The sequence below is a fragment of the Hyla sarda genome, chromosome 8 (genome assembly GCF_029499605.1).
Source record: "Hyla sarda isolate aHylSar1 chromosome 8, aHylSar1.hap1, whole genome shotgun sequence".
NCBI classification, from domain to species: domain Eukaryota; kingdom Metazoa; phylum Chordata; class Amphibia; order Anura; family Hylidae; genus Hyla; species Hyla sarda.
The window spans coordinates 116,069,381-116,090,718 of NC_079196.1; the positions used below are offsets into that span (position 1 = coordinate 116,069,381).

Genomic DNA, 21,338 nt, shown 5'->3' on the forward strand with positions numbered 1-21,338 from the left:
TGATGCAGGTTTATACTGTTAATTTTCAGTTTATCGTTACAGTTGGTGTTATTCCATGTCGGAAGGGACGCAGCTACAGCCAGTGGGGTAACTAGAGACAGGCAGGCAGCTATGTGCAACAAAGGTAGGCGTGTTGTTTTCATATGCAGATCTGAAATATTGTCTTATATGCAAGAGGAGGAGTGATGGGGGTTCAGGCAAAAGCCAGGCTATGGATTGCATTGCTAAATGCTCCATCAGAGTGCAATGGTCGCCTGTCCTTTTTTTAAGTGATGATGTGGGTTTAGCCTGTGCTGTATGTATGTATGGGTGGCTGACTGCCACCCACCCAGAAAGTGTATGGGAGGCTGGTTGGCTGCCAGCCTTCCTTCCATTCCTATGAGTAATGTGAGTGCTCATGAAGGGGACATGGTTGGGTCCACCCCTTTCCCGGTTATCCCCTCTAGGCCTTTTGGCTTAGATCAAGTGTAAAAAAAGAAAGGATCTTGCGACAGATCGCATCCTGAGGCACGTTTTTTTTTGTGTGAATACTTGCACTTGGGTGACTTGTGAGCACATACTGATACATACGTTCCCTATCTGGGGACCATAAATTAAATGGATTTTTGAGAAAGGGAGCTGATTTGGAAGCTTGCTTCTGTCGCCCTATGCATTGACCCGATGTGGCAGTATCTTCGGGTAGTGAACAGTGCACCACCCCATTCCAGTGTTAAACAAGAAAGATTCTCATTTAATCCTCCGTGGGTGAGAATTTGAGTTTGAGAATTGGAGACCAAAATGATGAGTTGCACTGACTGGTTTATGAACGTCTATTCATTTAGCGTTTTAATGACCATGTTTGCACACTGATTGGTGTAAAAAAATAAAATAAAACTAAATAATAATAATCTAGCACACCTGTGCAGGTTTGACATGACATGACAGGTAGCTGTCTTGTGGGTGGTGCTGAATCCTGTTAAATGACATGAGGGTCTCATGCCTATACACAAGGGTGTGTCATTGCTGTTGCTTGACCATGCATTGGTTTCTGTGGTCAGTGAATGATAAAAACAAAATTTACCATCCATTGATGGATGGGAAATCCGCCATGAGGCATTTGTTTTTAGAAACTGCTGCTCACAACCAATGTTGCAATGGAGTGTCTCCATCTGCTGGTGGTATTGGAAAGGCATTAGTGCTATGACAGGGTCTGAAGAAGAAGAAGAAGAAGAAGAAGAAGAAGAAGACGGAAAAAAATATATATAAAAAGAAAAAGAGAGAGAGAGAGAGAGACTGACTTAGTGAGCGAGTGAGTGAGAGAGTGAGAGTGAGTGAGAGTGAATGAGTGAGTGAGTGATTGAGTGAGTGAGTGAGTGAGTGAGTGAGAACAAATGAGTTAAAGCAAGTGAGTGAGAGAGATCGAATGAATGAAAGTCTGAATGACAGAAAGAAAAAAGGATGAAGAAAGAAGCATGAAGAAAAAAAAATGTATATGGAGTTGCTGACATGAGTGCAATCTACAAAGCCGTTGAGGCTGATCCTCATGGGAGGATTATTGCACCAGGACCCTTAGCACTTTTAAAATGCCATTCAATGCCACGGGCTAGATGTAAACTGCAGATGACCATGTTGTGGTAGTTACCATGGATACCCAAGTGATGTGTGAGCTAACACATAGGCCCAACAGATTCCAAGAAGGCCAGAATCACCAGCGGCACCACCATCGATTGTCAGGTCACCCGGATTCAGCAAATACCAGAGTCCAAAATGATGCAGGTTTATACTGTTAATTTTCAGTTTATCGTTACAGTTGGTGTTATTCCATGTCGGAAGGGACGCAGCTACAGCCAGTGGGGTAACTAGAGACAGGCAGGCAGCTATGTGCAACAAAGGTAGGCGTGTTGTTTTCATATGCAGATCTGAAATATTGTCTTATATGCAAGAGGAGGAGTGATGGGGGTTCAGGCAAAAGCCAGGCTATGGATTGCATTGCTAAATGCTCCATCAGAGTGCAATGGTCGCCTGTCCTTTTTTTAAGTGATGATGTGGGTTTAGCCTGTGCTGTATGTATGTATGGGTGGCTGACTGCCACCCACCCAGAAAGTGTATGGGAGGCTGGTTGGCTGCCAGCCTTCCTTCCATTCCTATGAGTAATGTGAGTTCTCATGAAGGGGACATGGTTGGGTCCACCCCTTTCCCGGTTATCCCCTCTAGGCCTTTTGGCTTAGATCAAGTGTAAAAAAAGAAAGGATCTTGCGACAGATCGCATCCTGAGGCACGTTTTTTTTTGTGTGAATACTTGCACTTGGGTGACTTGTGAGCACATACTGATACATACGTTCCCTATCTGGGGACCATAAATTAAATGGATTTTTGAGAAAGGGAGCTGATTTGGAAGCTTGCTTCTGTCGCCCTATGCATTGACCCGATGTGGCAGTATCTTCGGGTAGTGAACAGTGCACCACCCCATTCCAGTGTTAAACAAGAAAGATTCTCATTTAATCCTCCGTGGGTGAGAATTTGAGTTTGAGAATTGGAGACCAAAATGATGAGTTGCACTGACTGGTTTATGAACGTCTATTCATTTAGCGTTTTAATGACCATGTTTGCACACTGATTGGTGTAAAAAAATAAAATAAAACTAAATAATAATAATCTAGCACACCTGTGCAGGTTTGACATGACATGACAGGTAGCTGTCTTGTGGGTGGTGCTGAATCCTGTTAAATGACATGAGGGTCTCATGCCTATACACAAGGGTGTGTCATTGCTGTTGCTTGACCATGCATTGGTTTCTGTGGTCAGTGAATGATAAAAACAAAATTTACCATCCATTGATGGATGGGAAATCCGCCATGAGGCATTTGTTTTTAGAAACTGCTGCTCACAACCAATGTTGCAATGGAGTGTCTCCATCTGCTGGTGGTATTGGAAAGGCATTAGTGCTATGACAGGGTCTGAAGAAGAAGAAGAAGAAGAAGAAGAAGACGGAAAAAAATATATATAAAAAGAAAAAGAGAGAGAGAGAGAGAGACTGACTTAGTGAGCGAGTGAGTGAGAGAGTGAGAGTGAGTGAGAGTGAATGAGTGAGTGAGTGATTGAGTGAGTGAGTGAGTGAGTGAGAACAAATGAGTTAAAGCAAGTGAGTGAGAGAGATCGAATGAATGAAAGTCTGAATGACAGAAAGAAAAAAGGATGAAGAAAGAAGCATGAAGAAAAAAAAATGTATATGGAGTTGCTGACATGAGTGCAATCTACAAAGCCGTTGAGGCTGATCCTCATGGGAGGATTATTGCACCAGGACCCTTAGCACTTTTAAAATGCCATTCAATGCCACGGGCTAGATGTAAACTGCAGATGACCATGTTGTGGTAGTTACCATGGATACCCAAGTGATGTGTGAGCTAACACATAGGCCCAACAGATTCCAAGAAGGCCAGAATCACCAGCGGCACCACCATCGATTGTCAGGTCACCCGGATTCAGCAAATACCAGAGTCCAAAATGATGCAGGTTTATACTGTTAATTTTCAGTTTATCGTTACAGTTGGTGTTATTCCATGTCGGAAGGGACGCAGCTACAGCCAGTGGGGTAACTAGAGACAGGCAGGCAGCTATGTGCAACAAAGGTAGGCGTGTTGTTTTCATATGCAGATCTGAAATATTGTCTTATATGCAAGAGGAGGAGTGATGGGGGTTCAGGCAAAAGCCAGGCTATGGATTGCATTGCTAAATGCTCCATCAGAGTGCAATGGTCGCCTGTCCTTTTTTTAAGTGATGATGTGGGTTTAGCCTGTGCTGTATGTATGTATGGGTGGCTGACTGCCACCCACCCAGAAAGTGTATGGGAGGCTGGTTGGCTGCCAGCCTTCCTTCCATTCCTATGAGTAATGTGAGTGCTCATGAAGGGGACATGGTTGGGTCCACCCCTTTCCCGGTTATCCCCTCTAGGCCTTTTGGCTTAGATCAAGTGTAAAAAAAGAAAGGATCTTGCGACAGATCGCATCCTGAGGCACGTTTTTTTTTGTGTGAATACTTGCACTTGGGTGACTTGTGAGCACATACTGATACATACGTTCCCTATCTGGGGACCATAAATTAAATGGATTTTTGAGAAAGGGAGCTGATTTGGAAGCTTGCTTCTGTCGCCCTATGCATTGACCCGATGTGGCAGTATCTTCGGGTAGTGAACAGTGCACCACCCCATTCCAGTGTTAAACAAGAAAGATTCTCATTTAATCCTCCGTGGGTGAGAATTTGAGTTTGAGAATTGGAGACCAAAATGATGAGTTGCACTGACTGGTTTATGAACGTCTATTCATTTAGCGTTTTAATGACCATGTTTGCACACTGATTGGTGTAAAAAAATAAAATAAAACTAAATAATAATAATCTAGCACACCTGTGCAGGTTTGACATGACATGACAGGTAGCTGTCTTGTGGGTGGTGCTGAATCCTGTTAAATGACATGAGGGTCTCATGCCTATACACAAGGGTGTGTCATTGCTGTTGCTTGACCATGCATTGGTTTCTGTGGTCAGTGAATGATAAAAACAAAATTTACCATCCATTGATGGATGGGAAATCCGCCATGAGGCATTTGTTTTTAGAAACTGCTGCTCACAACCAATGTTGCAATGGAGTGTCTCCATCTGCTGGTGGTATTGGAAAGGCATTAGTGCTATGACAGGGTCTGAAGAAGAAGAAGAAGAAGAAGAAGAAGAAGAAGAAGACGGAAAAAAATATATATAAAAAGAAAAAGAGAGAGAGAGAGAGAGACTGACTTAGTGAGCGAGTGAGTGAGAGAGTGAGAGTGAGTGAGAGTGAATGAGTGAGTGAGTGATTGAGTGAGTGAGTGAGTGAGTGAGTGAGAACAAATGAGTTAAAGCAAGTGAGTGAGAGAGATCGAATGAATGAAAGTCTGAATGACAGAAAGAAAAAAGGATGAAGAAAGAAGCATGAAGAAAAAAAAATGTATATGGAGTTGCTGACATGAGTGCAATCTACAAAGCCGTTGAGGCTGATCCTCATGGGAGGATTATTGCACCAGGACCCTTAGCACTTTTAAAATGCCATTCAATGCCACGGGCTAGATGTAAACTGCAGATGACCATGTTGTGGTAGTTACCATGGATACCCAAATGATGTGTGAGCTAACACATAGGCCCAACAGATTCCAAGAAGGCCAGAATCACCAGCGGCACCACCATCGATTGTCAGGTCACCCGGATTCAGCAAATACCAGAGTCCAAAATGATGCAGGTTTATACTGTTAATTTTCAGTTTATCGTTACAGTTGGTGTTATTCCATGTCGGAAGGGACGCAGCTACAGCCAGTGGGGTAACTAGAGACAGGCAGGCAGCTATGTGCAACAAAGGTAGGCGTGTTGTTTTCATATGCAGATCTGAAATATTGTCTTATATGCAAGAGGAGGAGTGATGGGGGTTCAGGCAAAAGCCAGGCTATGGATTGCATTGCTAAATGCTCCATCAGAGTGCAATGGTCGCCTGTCCTTTTTTTAAGTGATGATGTGGGTTTAGCCTGTGCTGTATGTATGTATGGGTGGCTGACTGCCACCCACCCAGAAAGTGTATGGGAGGCTGGTTGGCTGCCAGCCTTCCTTCCATTCCTATGAGTAATGTGAGTGCTCATGAAGGGGACATGGTTGGGTCCACCCCTTTCCCGGTTATCCCCTCTAGGCCTTTTGGCTTAGATCAAGTGTAAAAAAAGAAAGGATCTTGCGACAGATCGCATCCTGAGGCACGTTTTTTTTTGTGTGAATACTTGCACTTGGGTGACTTGTGAGCACATACTGATACATACGTTCCCTATCTGGGGACCATAAATTAAATGGATTTTTGAGAAAGGGAGCTGATTTGGAAGCTTGCTTCTGTCGCCCTATGCATTGACCCGATGTGGCAGTATCTTCGGGTAGTGAACAGTGCACCACCCCATTCCAGTGTTAAACAAGAAAGATTCTCATTTAATCCTCCGTGGGTGAGAATTTGAGTTTGAGAATTGGAGACCAAAATGATGAGTTGCACTGACTGGTTTATGAACGTCTATTCATTTAGCGTTTTAATGACCATGTTTGCACACTGATTGGTGTAAAAAAATAAAATAAAACTAAATAATAATAATCTAGCACACCTGTGCAGGTTTGACATGACATGACAGGTAGCTGTCTTGTGGGTGGTGCTGAATCCTGTTAAATGACATGAGGGTCTCATGCCTATACACAAGGGTGTGTCATTGCTGTTGCTTGACCATGCATTGGTTTCTGTGGTCAGTGAATGATAAAAACAAAATTTACCATCCATTGATGGATGGGAAATCCGCCATGAGGCATTTGTTTTTAGAAACTGCTGCTCACAACCAATGTTGCAATGGAGTGTCTCCATCTGCTGGTGGTATTGGAAAGGCATTAGTGCTATGACAGGGTCTGAAGAAGAAGAAGAAGAAGAAGAAGACGGAAAAAAATATATATAAAAAGAAAAAGAGAGAGAGAGAGAGAGACTGACTTAGTGAGCGAGTGAGTGAGAGAGTGAGAGTGAGTGAGAGTGAATGAGTGAGTGAGTGATTGAGTGAGTGAGTGAGTGAGTGAGTGAGAACAAATGAGTTAAAGCAAGTGAGTGAGAGAGATCGAATGAATGAAAGTCTGAATGACAGAAAGAAAAAAGGATGAAGAAAGAAGCATGAAGAAAAAAAAATGTATATGGAGTTGCTGACATGAGTGCAATCTACAAAGCCGTTGAGGCTGATCCTCATGGGAGGATTATTGCACCAGGACCCTTAGCACTTTTAAAATGCCATTCAATGCCACGGGCTAGATGTAAACTGCAGATGACCATGTTGTGGTAGTTACCATGGATACCCAAGTGATGTGTGAGCTAACACATAGGCCCAACAGATTCCAAGAAGGCCAGAATCACCAGCGGCACCACCATCGATTGTCAGGTCACCCGGATTCAGCAAATACCAGAGTCCAAAATGATGCAGGTTTATACTGTTAATTTTCAGTTTATCGTTACAGTTGGTGTTATTCCATGTCGGAAGGGACGCAGCTACAGCCAGTGGGGTAACTAGAGACAGGCAGGCAGCTATGTGCAACAAAGGTAGGCGTGTTGTTTTCATATGCAGATCTGAAATATTGTCTTATATGCAAGAGGAGGAGTGATGGGGGTTCAGGCAAAAGCCAGGCTATGGATTGCATTGCTAAATGCTCCATCAGAGTGCAATGGTCGCCTGTCCTTTTTTTAAGTGATGATGTGGGTTTAGCCTGTGCTGTATGTATGTATGGGTGGCTGACTGCCACCCACCCAGAAAGTGTATGGGAGGCTGGTTGGCTGCCAGCCTTCCTTCCATTCCTATGAGTAATGTGAGTGCTCATGAAGGGGACATGGTTGGGTCCACCCCTTTCCCGGTTATCCCCTCTAGGCCTTTTGGCTTAGATCAAGTGTAAAAAAAGAAAGGATCTTGCGACAGATTGCATCCTGAGGCACGTTTTTTTTTGTGTGAATACTTGCACTTGGGTGACTTGTGAGCACATACTGATACATACGTTCCCTATCTGGGGACCATAAATTAAATGGATTTTTGAGAAAGGGAGCTGATTTGGAAGCTTGCTTCTGTCGCCCTATGCATTGACCCGATGTGGCAGTATCTTCGGGTAGTGAACAGTGCACCACCCCATTCCAGTGTTAAACAAGAAAGATTCTCATTTAATCCTCCGTGGGTGAGAATTTGAGTTTGAGAATTGGAGACCAAAATGATGAGTTGCACTGACTGGTTTATGAACGTCTATTCATTTAGCGTTTTAATGACCATGTTTGCACACTGATTGGTGTAAAAAAATAAAATAAAACTAAATAATAATAATCTAGCACACCTGTGCAGGTTTGACATGACATGACAGGTAGCTGTCTTGTGGGTGGTGCTGAATCCTGTTAAATGACATGAGGGTCTCATGCCTATACACAAGGGTGTGTCATTGCTGTTGCTTGACCATGCATTGGTTTCTGTGGTCAGTGAATGATAAAAACAAAATTTACCATCCATTGATGGATGGGAAATCCGCCATGAGGCATTTGTTTTTAGAAACTGCTGCTCACAACCAATGTTGCAATGGAGTGTCTCCATCTGCTGGTGGTATTGGAAAGGCATTAGTGCTATGACAGGGTCTGAAGAAGAAGAAGAAGAAGAAGAAGAAGAAGAAGAAGAAGAAGAAGACGGAAAAAAATATATATAAAAAGAAAAAGAGAGAGAGAGAGAGAGACTGACTTAGTGAGCGAGTGAGTGAGAGAGTGAGAGTGAGTGAGAGTGAATGAGTGAGTGAGTGATTGAGTGAGTGAGTGAGTGAGTGAGAACAAATGAGTTAAAGCAAGTGAGTGAGAGAGATCGAATGAATGAAAGTCTGAATGACAGAAAGAAAAAAGGATGAAGAAAGAAGCATGAAGAAAAAAAAATGTATATGGAGTTGCTGACATGAGTGCAATCTACAAAGCCGTTGAGGCTGATCCTCATGGGAGGATTATTGCACCAGGACCCTTAGCACTTTTAAAATGCCATTCAATGCCACGGGCTAGATGTAAACTGCAGATGACCATGTTGTGGTAGTTACCATGGATACCCAAGTGATGTGTGAGCTAACACATAGGCCCAACAGATTCCAAGAAGGCCAGAATCACCAGCGGCACCACCATCGATTGTCAGGTCACCCGGATTCAGCAAATACCAGAGTCCAAAATGATGCAGGTTTATACTGTTAATTTTCAGTTTATCGTTACAGTTGGTGTTATTCCATGTCGGAAGGGACGCAGCTACAGCCAGTGGGGTAACTAGAGACAGGCAGGCAGCTATGTGCAACAAAGGTAGGCGTGTTGTTTTCATATGCAGATCTGAAATATTGTCTTATATGCAAGAGGAGGAGTGATGGGGGTTCAGGCAAAAGCCAGGCTATGGATTGCATTGCTAAATGCTCCATCAGAGTGCAATGGTCGCCTGTCCTTTTTTTAAGTGATGATGTGGGTTTAGCCTGTGCTGTATGTATGTATGGGTGGCTGACTGCCACCCACCCAGAAAGTGTATGGGAGGCTGGTTGGCTGCCAGCCTTCCTTCCATTCCTATGAGTAATGTGAGTGCTCATGAAGGGGACATGGTTGGGTCCACCCCTTTCCCGGTTATCCCCTCTAGGCCTTTTGGCTTAGATCAAGTGTAAAAAAAGAAAGGATCTTGCGACAGATCGCATCCTGAGGCACGTTTTTTTTTGTGTGAATACTTGCACTTGGGTGACTTGTGAGCACATACTGATACATACGTTCCCTATCTGGGGACCATAAATTAAATGGATTTTTGAGAAAGGGAGCTGATTTGGAAGCTTGCTTCTGTCGCCCTATGCATTGACCCGATGTGGCAGTATCTTCGGGTAGTGAACAGTGCACCACCCCATTCCAGTGTTAAACAAGAAAGATTCTCATTTAATCCTCCGTGGGTGAGAATTTGAGTTTGAGAATTGGAGACCAAAATGATGAGTTGCACTGACTGGTTTATGAACGTCTATTCATTTAGCGTTTTAATGACCATGTTTGCACACTGATTGGTGTAAAAAAATAAAATAAAACTAAATAATAATAATCTAGCACACCTGTGCAGGTTTGACATGACATGACAGGTAGCTGTCTTGTGGGTGGTGCTGAATCCTGTTAAATGACATGAGGGTCTCATGCCTATACACAAGGGTGTGTCATTGCTGTTGCTTGACCATGCATTGGTTTCTGTGGTCAGTGAATGATAAAAACAAAATTTACCATCCATTGATGGATGGGAAATCCGCCATGAGGCATTTGTTTTTCGAAACTGCTGCTCACAACCAATGTTGCAATGGAGTGTCTCCATCTGCTGGTGGTATTGGAAAGGCATTAGTGCTATGACAGGGTCTGAAGAAGAAGAAGAAGAAGAAGAAGAAGAAGACGGAAAAAAATATATATAAAAAGAAAAAGAGAGAGAGAGAGAGAGACTGACTTAGTGAGCGAGTGAGTGAGAGTGAGTGAGAGTGAATGAGTGAGTGAGTGATTGAGTGAGTGAGTGAGTGAGTGAGTGAGAACAAATGAGTTAAAGCAAGTGAGTGAGAGAGATCGAATGAATGAAAGTCTGAATGACAGAAAGAAAAAAGGATGAAGAAAGAAGCATGAAGAAAAAAAATGTATATGGAGTTGCTGACATGAGTGCAATCTACAAAGCCGTTGAGGCTGATCCTCATGGGAGGATTATTGCACCAGGACCCTTAGCACTTTTAAAATGCCATTCAATGCCACGGGCTAGATGTAAACTGCAGATGACCATGTTGTGGTAGTTACCATGGATACCCAAGTGATGTGTGAGCTAACACATAGGCCCAACAGATTCCAAGAAGGCCAGAATCACCAGCGGCACCACCATCGATTGTCAGGTCACCCGGATTCAGCAAATACCAGAGTCCAAAATGATGCAGGTTTATACTGTTAATTTTCAGTTTATCGTTACAGTTGGTGTTATTCCATGTCGGAAGGGACGCAGCTACAGCCAGTGGGGTAACTAGAGACAGGCAGGCAGCTATGTGCAACAAAGGTAGGCGTGTTGTTTTCATATGCAGATCTGAAATATTGTCTTATATGCAAGAGGAGGAGTGATGGGGGTTCAGGCAAAAGCCAGGCTATGGATTGCATTGCTAAATGCTCCATCAGAGTGCAATGGTCGCCTGTCCTTTTTTTAAGTGATGATGTGGGTTTAGCCTGTGCTGTATGTATGTATGGGTGGCTGACTGCCACCCACCCAGAAAGTGTATGGGAGGCTGGTTGGCTGCCAGCCTTCCTTCCATTCCTATGAGTAATGTGAGTGCTCATGAAGGGGACATGGTTGGGTCCACCCCTTTCCCGGTTATCCCCTCTAGGCCTTTTGGCTTAGATCAAGTGTAAAAAAAGAAAGGATCTTGCGACAGATCGCATCCTGAGGCACGTTTTTTTTTGTGTGAATACTTGCACTTGGGTGACTTGTGAGCACATACTGATACATACGTTCCCTATCTGGGGACCATAAATTAAATGGATTTTTGAGAAAGGGAGCTGATTTGGAAGCTTGCTTCTGTCGCCCTATGCATTGACCCGATGTGGCAGTATCTTCGGGTAGTGAACAGTGCACCACCCCATTCCAGTGTTAAACAAGAAAGATTCTCATTTAATCCTCCGTGGGTGAGAATTTGAGTTTGAGAATTGGAGACCAAAATGATGAGTTGCACTGACTGGTTTATGAACGTCTATTCATTTAGCGTTTTAATGACCATGTTTGCACACTGATTGGTGTAAAAAAATAAAATAAAACTAAATAATAATAATCTAGCACACCTGTGCAGGTTTGACATGACATGACAGGTAGCTGTCTTGTGGGTGGTGCTGAATCCTGTTAAATGACATGAGGGTCTCATGCCTATACACAAGGGTGTGTCATTGCTGTTGCTTGACCATGCATTGGTTTCTGTGGTCAGTGAATGATAAAAACAAAATTTACCATCCATTGATGGATGGGAAATCCGCCATGAGGCATTTGTTTTTAGAAACTGCTGCTCACAACCAATGTTGCAATGGAGTGTCTCCATCTGCTGGTGGTATTGGAAAGGCATTAGTGCTATGACAGGGTCTGAAGAAGAAGAAGAAGAAGAAGAAGAAGAAGAAGACGGAAAAAAATATATATAAAAAGAAAAAGAGAGAGAGAGAGAGAGACTGACTTAGTGAGCGAGTGAGTGAGAGAGTGAGAGTGAGTGAGAGTGAATGAGTGAGTGAGTGATTGAGTGAGTGAGTGAGTGAGTGAGTGAGAACAAATGAGTTAAAGCAAGTGAGTGAGAGAGATCGAATGAATGAAAGTCTGAATGACAGAAAGAAAAAAGGATGAAGAAAGAAGCATGAAGAAAAAAAAATGTATATGGAGTTGCTGACATGAGTGCAATCTACAAAGCCGTTGAGGCTGATCCTCATGGGAGGATTATTGCACCAGGACCCTTAGCACTTTTAAAATGCCATTCAATGCCACGGGCTAGATGTAAACTGCAGATGACCATGTTGTGGTAGTTACCATGGATACCCAAGTGATGTGTGAGCTAACACATAGGCCCAACAGATTCCAAGAAGGCCAGAATCACCAGCGGCACCACCATCGATTGTCAGGTCACCCGGATTCAGCAAATACCAGAGTCCAAAATGATGCAGGTTTATACTGTTAATTTTCAGTTTATCGTTACAGTTGGTGTTATTCCATGTCGGAAGGGACGCAGCTACAGCCAGTGGGGTAACTAGAGACAGGCAGGCAGCTATGTGCAACAAAGGTAGGCGTGTTGTTTTCATATGCAGATCTGAAATATTGTCTTATATGCAAGAGGAGGAGTGATGGGGGTTCAGGCAAAAGCCAGGCTATGGATTGCATTGCTAAATGCTCCATCAGAGTGCAATGGTCGCCTGTCCTTTTTTTAAGTGATGATGTGGGTTTAGCCTGTGCTGTATGTATGTATGGGTGGCTGACTGCCACCCACCCAGAAAGTGTATGGGAGGCTGGTTGGCTGCCAGCCTTCCTTCCATTCCTATGAGTAATGTGAGTGCTCATGAAGGAGACATGGTTGGGTCCACCCCTTTCCCGGTTATCCCCTCTAGGCCTTTTGGCTTAGATCAAGTGTAAAAAAAGAAAGGATCTTGCGACAGATCGCATCCTGAGGCACGTTTTTTTTTGTGTGAATACTTGCACTTGGGTGACTTGTGAGCACATACTGATACATACGTTCCCTATCTGGGGACCATAAATTAAATGGATTTTTGAGAAAGGGAGCTGATTTGGAAGCTTGCTTCTGTCGCCCTATGCATTGACCCGATGTGGCAGTATCTTCGGGTAGTGAACAGTGCACCACCCCATTCCAGTGTTAAACAAGAAAGATTCTCATTTAATCCTCCGTGGGTGAGAATTTGAGTTTGAGAATTGGAGACCAAAATGATGAGTTGCACTGACTGGTTTATGAACGTCTATTCATTTAGCGTTTTAATGACCATGTTTGCACACTGATTGGTGTAAAAAAATAAAATAAAACTAAATAATAATAATCTAGCACACCTGTGCAGGTTTGACATGACATGACAGGTAGCTGTCTTGTGGGTGGTGCTGAATCCTGTTAAATGACATGAGGGTCTCATGCCTATACACAAGGGTGTGTCATTGCTGTTGCTTGACCATGCATTGGTTTCTGTGGTCAGTGAATGATAAAAACAAAATTTACCATCCATTGATGGATGGGAAATCCGCCATGAGGCATTTGTTTTTAGAAACTGCTGCTCACAACCAATGTTGCAATGGAGTGTCTCCATCTGCTGGTGGTATTGGAAAGGCATTAGTGCTATGACAGGGTCTGAAGAAGAAGAAGAAGAAGAAGAAGAAGAAGAAGACGGAAAAAAATATATATAAAAAGAAAAAGAGAGAGAGAGAGAGAGACTGACTTAGTGAGCGAGTGAGTGAGAGAGTGAGAGTGAGTGAGAGTGAATGAGTGAGTGAGTGATTGAGTGAGTGAGTGAGTGAGTGAGAACAAATGAGTTAAAGCAAGTGAGTGAGAGAGATCGAATGAATGAAAGTCTGAATGACAGAAAGAAAAAAGGATGAAGAAAGAAGCATGAAGAAAAAAAAATGTATATGGAGTTGCTGACATGAGTGCAATCTACAAAGCCGTTGAGGCTGATCCTCATGGGAGGATTATTGCACCAGGACCCTTAGCACTTTTAAAATGCCATTCAATGCCACGGGCTAGATGTAAACTGCAGATGACCATGTTGTGGTAGTTACCATGGATACCCAAGTGATGTGTGAGCTAACACATAGGCCCAACAGATTCCAAGAAGGCCAGAATCACCAGCGGCACCACCATCGATTGTCAGGTCACCCGGATTCAGCAAATACCAGAGTCCAAAATGATGCAGGTTTATACTGTTAATTTTCAGTTTATCGTTACAGTTGGTGTTATTCCATGTCGGAAGGGACGCAGCTACAGCCAGTGGGGTAACTAGAGACAGGCAGGCAGCTATGTGCAACAAAGGTAGGCGTGTTGTTTTCATATGCAGATCTGAAATATTGTCTTATATGCAAGAGGAGGAGTGATGGGGGTTCAGGCAAAAGCCAGGCTATGGATTGCATTGCTAAATGCTCCATCAGAGTGCAATGGTCGCCTGTCCTTTTTTTAAGTGATGATGTGGGTTTAGCCTGTGCTGTATGTATGTATGGGTGGCTGACTGCCACCCACCCAGAAAGTGTATGGGAGGCTGGTTGGCTGCCAGCCTTCCTTCCATTCCTATGAGTAATGTGAGTGCTCATGAAGGGGACATGGTTGGGTCCACCCCTTTCCCGGTTATCCCCTCTAGGCCTTTTGGCTTAGATCAAGTGTAAAAAAAGAAAGGATCTTGCGACAGATCGCATCCTGAGGCACGTTTTTTTTTTGTGTGAATACTTGCACTTGGGTGACTTGTGAGCACATACTGATACATACGTTCCCTATCTGGGGACCATAAATTAAATGGATTTTTGAGAAAGGGAGCTGATTTGGAAGCTTGCTTCTGTCGCCCTATGCATTGACCCGATGTGGCAGTATCTTCGGGTAGTGAACAGTGCACCACCCCATTCCAGTGTTAAACAAGAAAGATTCTCATTTAATCCTCCGTGGGTGAGAATTTGAGTTTGAGAATTGGAGACCAAAATGATGAGTTGCACTGACTGGTTTATGAACGTCTATTCATTTAGCGTTTTAATGACCATGTTTGCACACTGATTGGTGTAAAAAAATAAAATAAAACTAAATAATAATAATCTAGCACACCTGTGCAGGTTTGACATGACATGACAGGTAGCTGTCTTGTGGGTGGTGCTGAATCCTGTTAAATGACATGAGGGTCTCATGCCTATACACAAGGGTGTGTCATTGCTGTTGCTTGACCATGCATTGGTTTCTGTGGTCAGTGAATGATAAAAACAAAATTTACCATCCATTGATGGATGGGAAATCCGCCATGAGGCATTTGTTTTTAGAAACTGCTGCTCACAACCAATGTTGCAATGGAGTGTCTCCATCTGCTGGTGGTATTGGAAAGGCATTAGTGCTATGACAGGGTCTGAAGAAGAAGAAGAAGAAGAAGAAGAAGAAGAAGAAGAAGAAGAAGACGGAAAAAAATATATATAAAAAGAAAAAGAGAGAGAGAGAGAGAGACTGACTTAGTGAGCGAGTGAGTGAGAGAGTGAGAGTGAGTGAGAGTGAATGAGTGAGTGAGTGATTGAGTGAGTGAGTGAGTGAGTGAGAACAAATGAGTTAAAGCAAGTGAGTGAGAGAGATCGAATGAATGAAAGTCTGAATGACAGAAAGAAAAAAGGATGAAGAAAGAAGCATGAAGAAAAAAAAATGTATATGGAGTTGCTGACATGAGTGCAATCCACAAAGCCGTTGAGGCTGATCCTCATGGGAGGATTATTGCACCAGGACCCTTAGCACTTTTAAAATGCCATTCAATGCCACGGGCTAGATGTAAACTGCAGATGACCATGTTGTGGTAGTTACCATGGATACCCAAGTGATGTGTGAGCTAACACATAGGCCCAACAGATTCCAAGAAGGCCAGAATCACCAGCGGCACCACCATCGATTGTCAGGTCACCCGGATTCAGCAAATACCAGAGTCCAAAATGATGCAGGTTTATACTGTTAATTTTCAGTTTATCGTTACAGTTGGTGTTATTCCATGTCGGAAGGGACGCAGCTACAGCCAGTGGGGTAACTAGAGACAGGCAGGCAGCTATGTGCAACAAAGGTAGGCGTGTTGTTTTCATATGCAGATCTGAAATATTGTCTTATATGCAAGAGGAGGAGTGATGGGGGTTCAGGCAAAAGCCAGGCTATAGATTGCATTGCTAAATGCTCCATCAGAGTGCAATGGTCGCCTGTCCTTTTTTTAAGTGATGATGTGGGTTTAGCCTGTGCTGTATGTATGTATGGGTGGCTGACTGCCACCCACCCAGAAAGTGTATGGGAGGCTGGTTGGCTGCCAGCCTTCCTTCCATTCCTATGAGTAATGTGAGTGCTCATGAAGGGGACATGGTTGGGTCCACCCCTTTCCCGGTTATCCCCTCTAGGCCTTTTGGCTTAGATCAAGTGTAAAAAAAGAAAGGATCTTGCGACAGATCGCATCCTGAGGCACGTTTTTTTTTTGTGTGAATACTTGCACTTGGGTGACTTGTGAGCACATACTGATACATACGTTCCCTATCTGGGGACCATAAATTAAATGGATTTTTGAGAAAGGGAGCTGATTTGGAAGCTTGCTTCTGTCGCCCTATGCATTGACCCGATGTGGCAGTATCTTCGGGTAGTGAACAGTGCACCACCCCATTCCAGTGTTAAACAAGAAAGATTCTCATTTAATCCTCCGTGGGTGAGAATTTGAGTTTGAGAATTGGAGACCAAAATGATGAGTTGCACTGACTGGTTTATGAACGTCTATTCATTTAGCGTTTTAATGACCATGTTTGCACACTGATTGGTGTAAAAAAATAAAATAAAACTAAATAATAATAATCTAGCACACCTGTGCAGGTTTGACATGACATGACAGGTAGCTGTCTTGTGGGTGGTGCTGAATCCTGTTAAATGACATGAGGGTCTCATGCCTATACACAAGGGTGTGTCATTGCTGTTGCTTGACCATGCATTGGTTTCTGTGGTCAGTGAATGATAAAAACAAAATTTACCATCCATTGATGGATGGGAAATCCGCCATGAGGCATTTGTTTTTAGAAACTGCTGCTCACAACCAATGTTGCAATGGAGTGTCTCCATCTGCTGGTGGTATTGGAAAGGCATTAGTGCTATGACAGGGTCTGAAGAAGAAGAAGAAGAAGAAGAAGAAGAAGAAGAAGACGGAAAAAAATATATATAAAAAGAAAAAGAGAGAGAGAGAGAGAGACTGACTTAGTGAGCGAGTGAGTGAGAGAGTGAGAGTGAGTGAGAGTGAATGAGTGAGTGAGTGATTGAGTGAGTGAGTGAGTGAGTGAGTGAGAACAAATGAGTTAAAGCAAGTGAGTGAGAGAGATCGAATGAATGAAAGTCTGAATGACAGAAAGAAAAAAGGATGAAGAAAGAAGCATGAAGAAAAAAAAATGTATATGGAGTTGCTGACATGAGTGCAATCTACAAAGCCGTTGAGGCTGATCCTCATGGGAGGATTATTGCACCAGGACCCTTAGCACTTTTAAAATGCCATTCAATGCCACGGGCTAGATGTAAACTGCAGATGACCATGTTGTGGTAGTTACCATGGATACCCAAGTGATGTGTGAGCTAACACATAGGCCCAACAGATTCCAAGAAGGCCAGAATCACCAGCGGCACCACCATCGATTGTCAGGTCACCCGGATTCAGCAAATACCAGAGTCCAAAATGATGCAGGTTTATACTGTTAATTTTCAGTTTATCGTTACAGTTGGTGTTATTCCATGTCGGAAGGGACGCAGCTACAGCCAGTGGGGTAACTAGAGACAGGCAGGCAGCTATGTGCAACAAAGGTAGGCGTGTTGTTTTCATATGCAGATCTGAAATATTGTCTTATATGCAAGAGGAGGAGTGATGGGGGTTCAGGCAAAAGCCAGGCTATGGATTGCATTGCTAAATGCTCCATCAGAGTGCAATGGTCGCCTGTCCTTTTTTTAAGTGATGATGTGGGTTTAGCCTGTGCTGTATGTATGTATGGGTGGCTGACTGCCACCCACCCAGAAAGTGTATGGGAGGCTGGTTGGCTGCCAGCCTTCCTTCCATTCCTATGAGTAATGTGAGTGCTCATGAAGGGGACATGGTTGGGTCCACCCCTTTCCCGGTTATCCCCTCTAGGCCTTTTGGCTTAGATCAAGTGTAAAAAAAGAAAGGATCTTGCGACAGATCGCATCCTGAGGCACGTTTTTTTTTGTGTGAATACTTGCACTTGGGTGACTTGTGAGCACATACTGATACATACGTTCCCTATCTGGGGACCATAAATTAAATGGATTTTTGAGAAAGGGAGCTGATTTGGAAGCTTGCTTCTGTCGCCCTATGCATTGACCCGATGTGGCAGTATCTTCGGGTAGTGAACAGTGCACCACCCCATTCCAGTGTTAAACAAGAAAGATTCTCATTTAATCCTCCGTGGGTGAGAATTTGAGTTTGAGAATTGGAGACCAAAATGATGAGTTGCACTGACTGGTTTATGAACGTCTATTCATTTAGCGTTTTAATGACCATGTTTGCACACTGATTGGTGTAAAAAAATAAAATAAAACTAAATAATAATAATCTAGCACACCTGTGCAGGTTTGACATGACATGACAGGTAGCTGTCTTGTGGGTGGTGCTGAATCCTGTTAAATGACATGAGGGTCTCATGCCTATACACAAGGGTGTGTCATTGCTGTTGCTTGACCATGCATTGGTTTCTGTGGTCAGTGAATGATAAAAACAAAATTTACCATCCATTGATGGATGGGATATCCGCCATGAGGCATTTGTTTTTAGAAACTGCTGCTCACAACCAATGTTGCAATGGAGTGTCTCCATCTGCTGGTGGTATTGGAAAGGCATTAGTGCTATGACAGGGTCTGAAGAAGAAGAAGAAGAAGAAGAAGACGGAAAAAAATATATATAAAAAGAAAAAGAGAGAGAGAGAGAGAGACTGACTTAGTGAGCGAGTGAGTGAGAGAGTGAGAGTGAGTGAGAGTGAATGAGTGAGTGAGTGATTGAGTGAGTGAGTGAGTGAGTGAGAACAAATGAGTTAAAGCAAGTGAGTGAGAGAGATCGAATGAATGAAAGTCTGAATGACAGAAAGAAAAAAGGATGAAGAAAGAAGCATGAAGAAAAAAAAATGTATATGGAGTTGCTGACATGAGTGCAATCTACAAAGCCGTTGAGGCTGATCCTCATGGGAGGATTATTGCACCAGGACCCTTAGCACTTTTAAAATGCCATTCAATGCCACGGGCTAGATGTAAACTGCAGATGACCATGTTGTGGTAGTTACCATGGATACCCAAGTGATGTGTGAGCTAACACATAGGCCCAACAGATTCCAAGAAGGCCAGAATCACCAGCGGCACCACCATCGATTGTCAGGTCACCCGGATTCAGCAAATACCAGAGTCCAAAATGATGCAGGTTTATACTGTTAATTTTCAGTTTATCGTTACAGTTGGTGTTATTCCATGTCGGAAGGGACGCAGCTACAGCCAGTGGGGTAACTAGAGACAGGCAGGCAGCTATGTGCAACAAAGGTAGGCGTGTTGTTTTCATATGCAGATCTGAAATATTGTCTTATATGCAAGAGGAGGAGTGATGGGGGTTCAGGCAAAAGCCAGGCTATGGATTGCATTGCTAAATGCTCCATCAGAGTGCAATGGTCGCCTGTCCTTTTTTTAAGTGATGATGTGGGTTTAGCCTGTGCTGTATGTATGTATGGGTGGCTGACTGCCACCCACCCAGAAAGTGTATGGGAGGCTGGTTGGCTGCCAGCCTTCCTTCCATTCCTATGAGTAATGTGAGTGCTCATGAAGGGGACATGGTTGGGTCCACCCCTTTCCCGGTTATCCCCTCTAGGCCTTTTGGCTTAGATCAAGTGTAAAAAAAGAAAGGATCTTGCGACAGATCGCATCCTGAGGCACGTTTTTTTTTGTGTGAATACTTGCACTTGGGTGACTTGTGAGCACATACTGATACATACGTTCCCTATCTGGGGACCATAAATTAAATGGATTTTTGAGAAAGGGAGCTGATTTGGAAGCTTGCTTCTGTCGCCCTATGCATTGACCCGATGTGGCAGTATCTTCGGGTAGTGAACAGTGCACCACCCCATTCCAGTGTTAAACAAGAAAGATTCTCATTTAATCCTCCGTGGGTGAGAATTTGAGTTTGAGAATTGGAGACCAAAATGATGAGTTGCACTGACTGGTTTATGAACGTCTATTCATTTAGCGTTTTAATGACCATGTTTGCACACTGATTGGTGTAAAAAAATAAAATAAAACTAAATAATAATAATCTAGCACACCTGTGCAGGTTTGACATGACATGACAGGTAGCTGTCTTGTGGGTGGTGCTGAATCCTGTTAAATGACATGAGGGTCTCATGCCTATACACAAGGGTGTGTCATTGCTGTTGCTTGACCATGCATTGGTTTCTGTGGTCAGTGAATGATAAAAACAAAATTTACCATCCATTGATGGATGGGAAATCCGCCATGAGGCATTTGTTTTTAGAAACTGCTGCTCACAACCAATGTTGCAATGGAGTGTCTCCATCTGCTGGTGGTATTGGAAAGGCATTAGTGCTATGACAGGGTCTGAAGAAGAAGAAGAAGAAGAAGAAGACGGAAAAAAATATATATAAAAAGAAAAAGAGAGAGAGAGAGAGAGACTGACTTAGTGAGCGAGTGAGTGAGAGAGTGAGAGTGAGTGAGAGTGAATGAGTGAGTGAGTGAGTGAGTGAGTGAGTGAGAACAAATGAGTTAAAGCAAGTGAGTGAGAGAGATCGAATGAATGAAAGTCTGAATGACAGAAAGAAAAAAGGATGAAGAAAGAAGCATGAAGAAAAAAAAATGTATATGGAGTTGCTGACATGAGTGCAATCTACAAAGCCGTTGAGGCTGATCCTCATGGGAGGATTATTGCACCAGGACCCTTAGCACTTTTAAAATGCCATTCAATGCCACGGGCTAGATGTAAACTGCAGATGACCATGTTGTGGTAGTTACCATGGATACCCAAGTGATGTGTGAGCTAACACATAGGCCCAACAGATTCCAAGAAGGCCAGAATCACCAGCGGCACCACCATCGATTGTCAGGTCACCCGGATTCAGCAAATACCAGAGTCCAAAATGATGCAGGTTTATACTGTTAATTTTCAGTTTATCGTTACAGTTGGTGTTATTCCATGTCGGAAGGGACGCAGCTACAGCCAGTGGGGTAACTAGAGACAGGCAGGCAGCTATGTGCAACAAAGGTAGGCGTGTTGTTTTCATATGCAGATCTGAAATATTGTCTTATATGCAAGAGGAGGAGTGATGGGGGTTCAGGCAAAAGCCAGGCTATGGATTGCATTGCTAAATGCTCCATCAGAGTGCAATGGTCGCCTGTCCTTTTTTTAAGTGATGATGTGGGTTTAGCCTGTGCTGTATGTATGTATGGGTGGCTGACTGCCACCCACCCAGAAAGTGTATGGGAGGCTGGTTGGCTGCCAGCCTTCCTTCCATTCCTATGAGTAATGTGAGTGCTCATGAAGGGGACATGGTTGGGTC

At 43.4% G+C, this 21,338-nt stretch overlaps 12 pseudogenes; all 12 read left to right on the forward strand.

Annotated features, from left to right (window-relative positions):
* Positions 1-435: 435 nt before the first annotated feature.
* Positions 436-699, forward strand: LOC130287001 (U2 spliceosomal RNA; annotated as a pseudogene).
* Positions 700-2,182: 1,483 nt separating this feature from the next.
* On the forward strand, positions 2,183-2,446 carry LOC130287002 (U2 spliceosomal RNA; annotated as a pseudogene).
* A 1,473-nt stretch (positions 2,447-3,919) lies between these two features.
* LOC130287003 (U2 spliceosomal RNA) lies at positions 3,920-4,183 on the forward strand (annotated as a pseudogene).
* A 1,486-nt stretch (positions 4,184-5,669) lies between these two features.
* LOC130287005 (U2 spliceosomal RNA) lies at positions 5,670-5,933 on the forward strand (annotated as a pseudogene).
* Positions 5,934-7,407: 1,474 nt separating this feature from the next.
* LOC130290194 (U2 spliceosomal RNA) lies at positions 7,408-7,671 on the forward strand (annotated as a pseudogene).
* Positions 7,672-9,162: 1,491 nt separating this feature from the next.
* LOC130287006 (U2 spliceosomal RNA) lies at positions 9,163-9,426 on the forward strand (annotated as a pseudogene).
* A 1,471-nt stretch (positions 9,427-10,897) lies between these two features.
* Positions 10,898-11,161, forward strand: LOC130287007 (U2 spliceosomal RNA; annotated as a pseudogene).
* Positions 11,162-12,644: 1,483 nt separating this feature from the next.
* LOC130287008 (U2 spliceosomal RNA) lies at positions 12,645-12,908 on the forward strand (annotated as a pseudogene).
* A 1,479-nt stretch (positions 12,909-14,387) lies between these two features.
* LOC130288066 (U2 spliceosomal RNA) lies at positions 14,388-14,652 on the forward strand (annotated as a pseudogene).
* A 1,491-nt stretch (positions 14,653-16,143) lies between these two features.
* On the forward strand, positions 16,144-16,408 carry LOC130288067 (U2 spliceosomal RNA; annotated as a pseudogene).
* A 1,486-nt stretch (positions 16,409-17,894) lies between these two features.
* On the forward strand, positions 17,895-18,158 carry LOC130287009 (U2 spliceosomal RNA; annotated as a pseudogene).
* A 1,470-nt stretch (positions 18,159-19,628) lies between these two features.
* Positions 19,629-19,892, forward strand: LOC130287010 (U2 spliceosomal RNA; annotated as a pseudogene).
* The last annotated feature ends 1,446 nt before the right edge of the window (positions 19,893-21,338 follow it).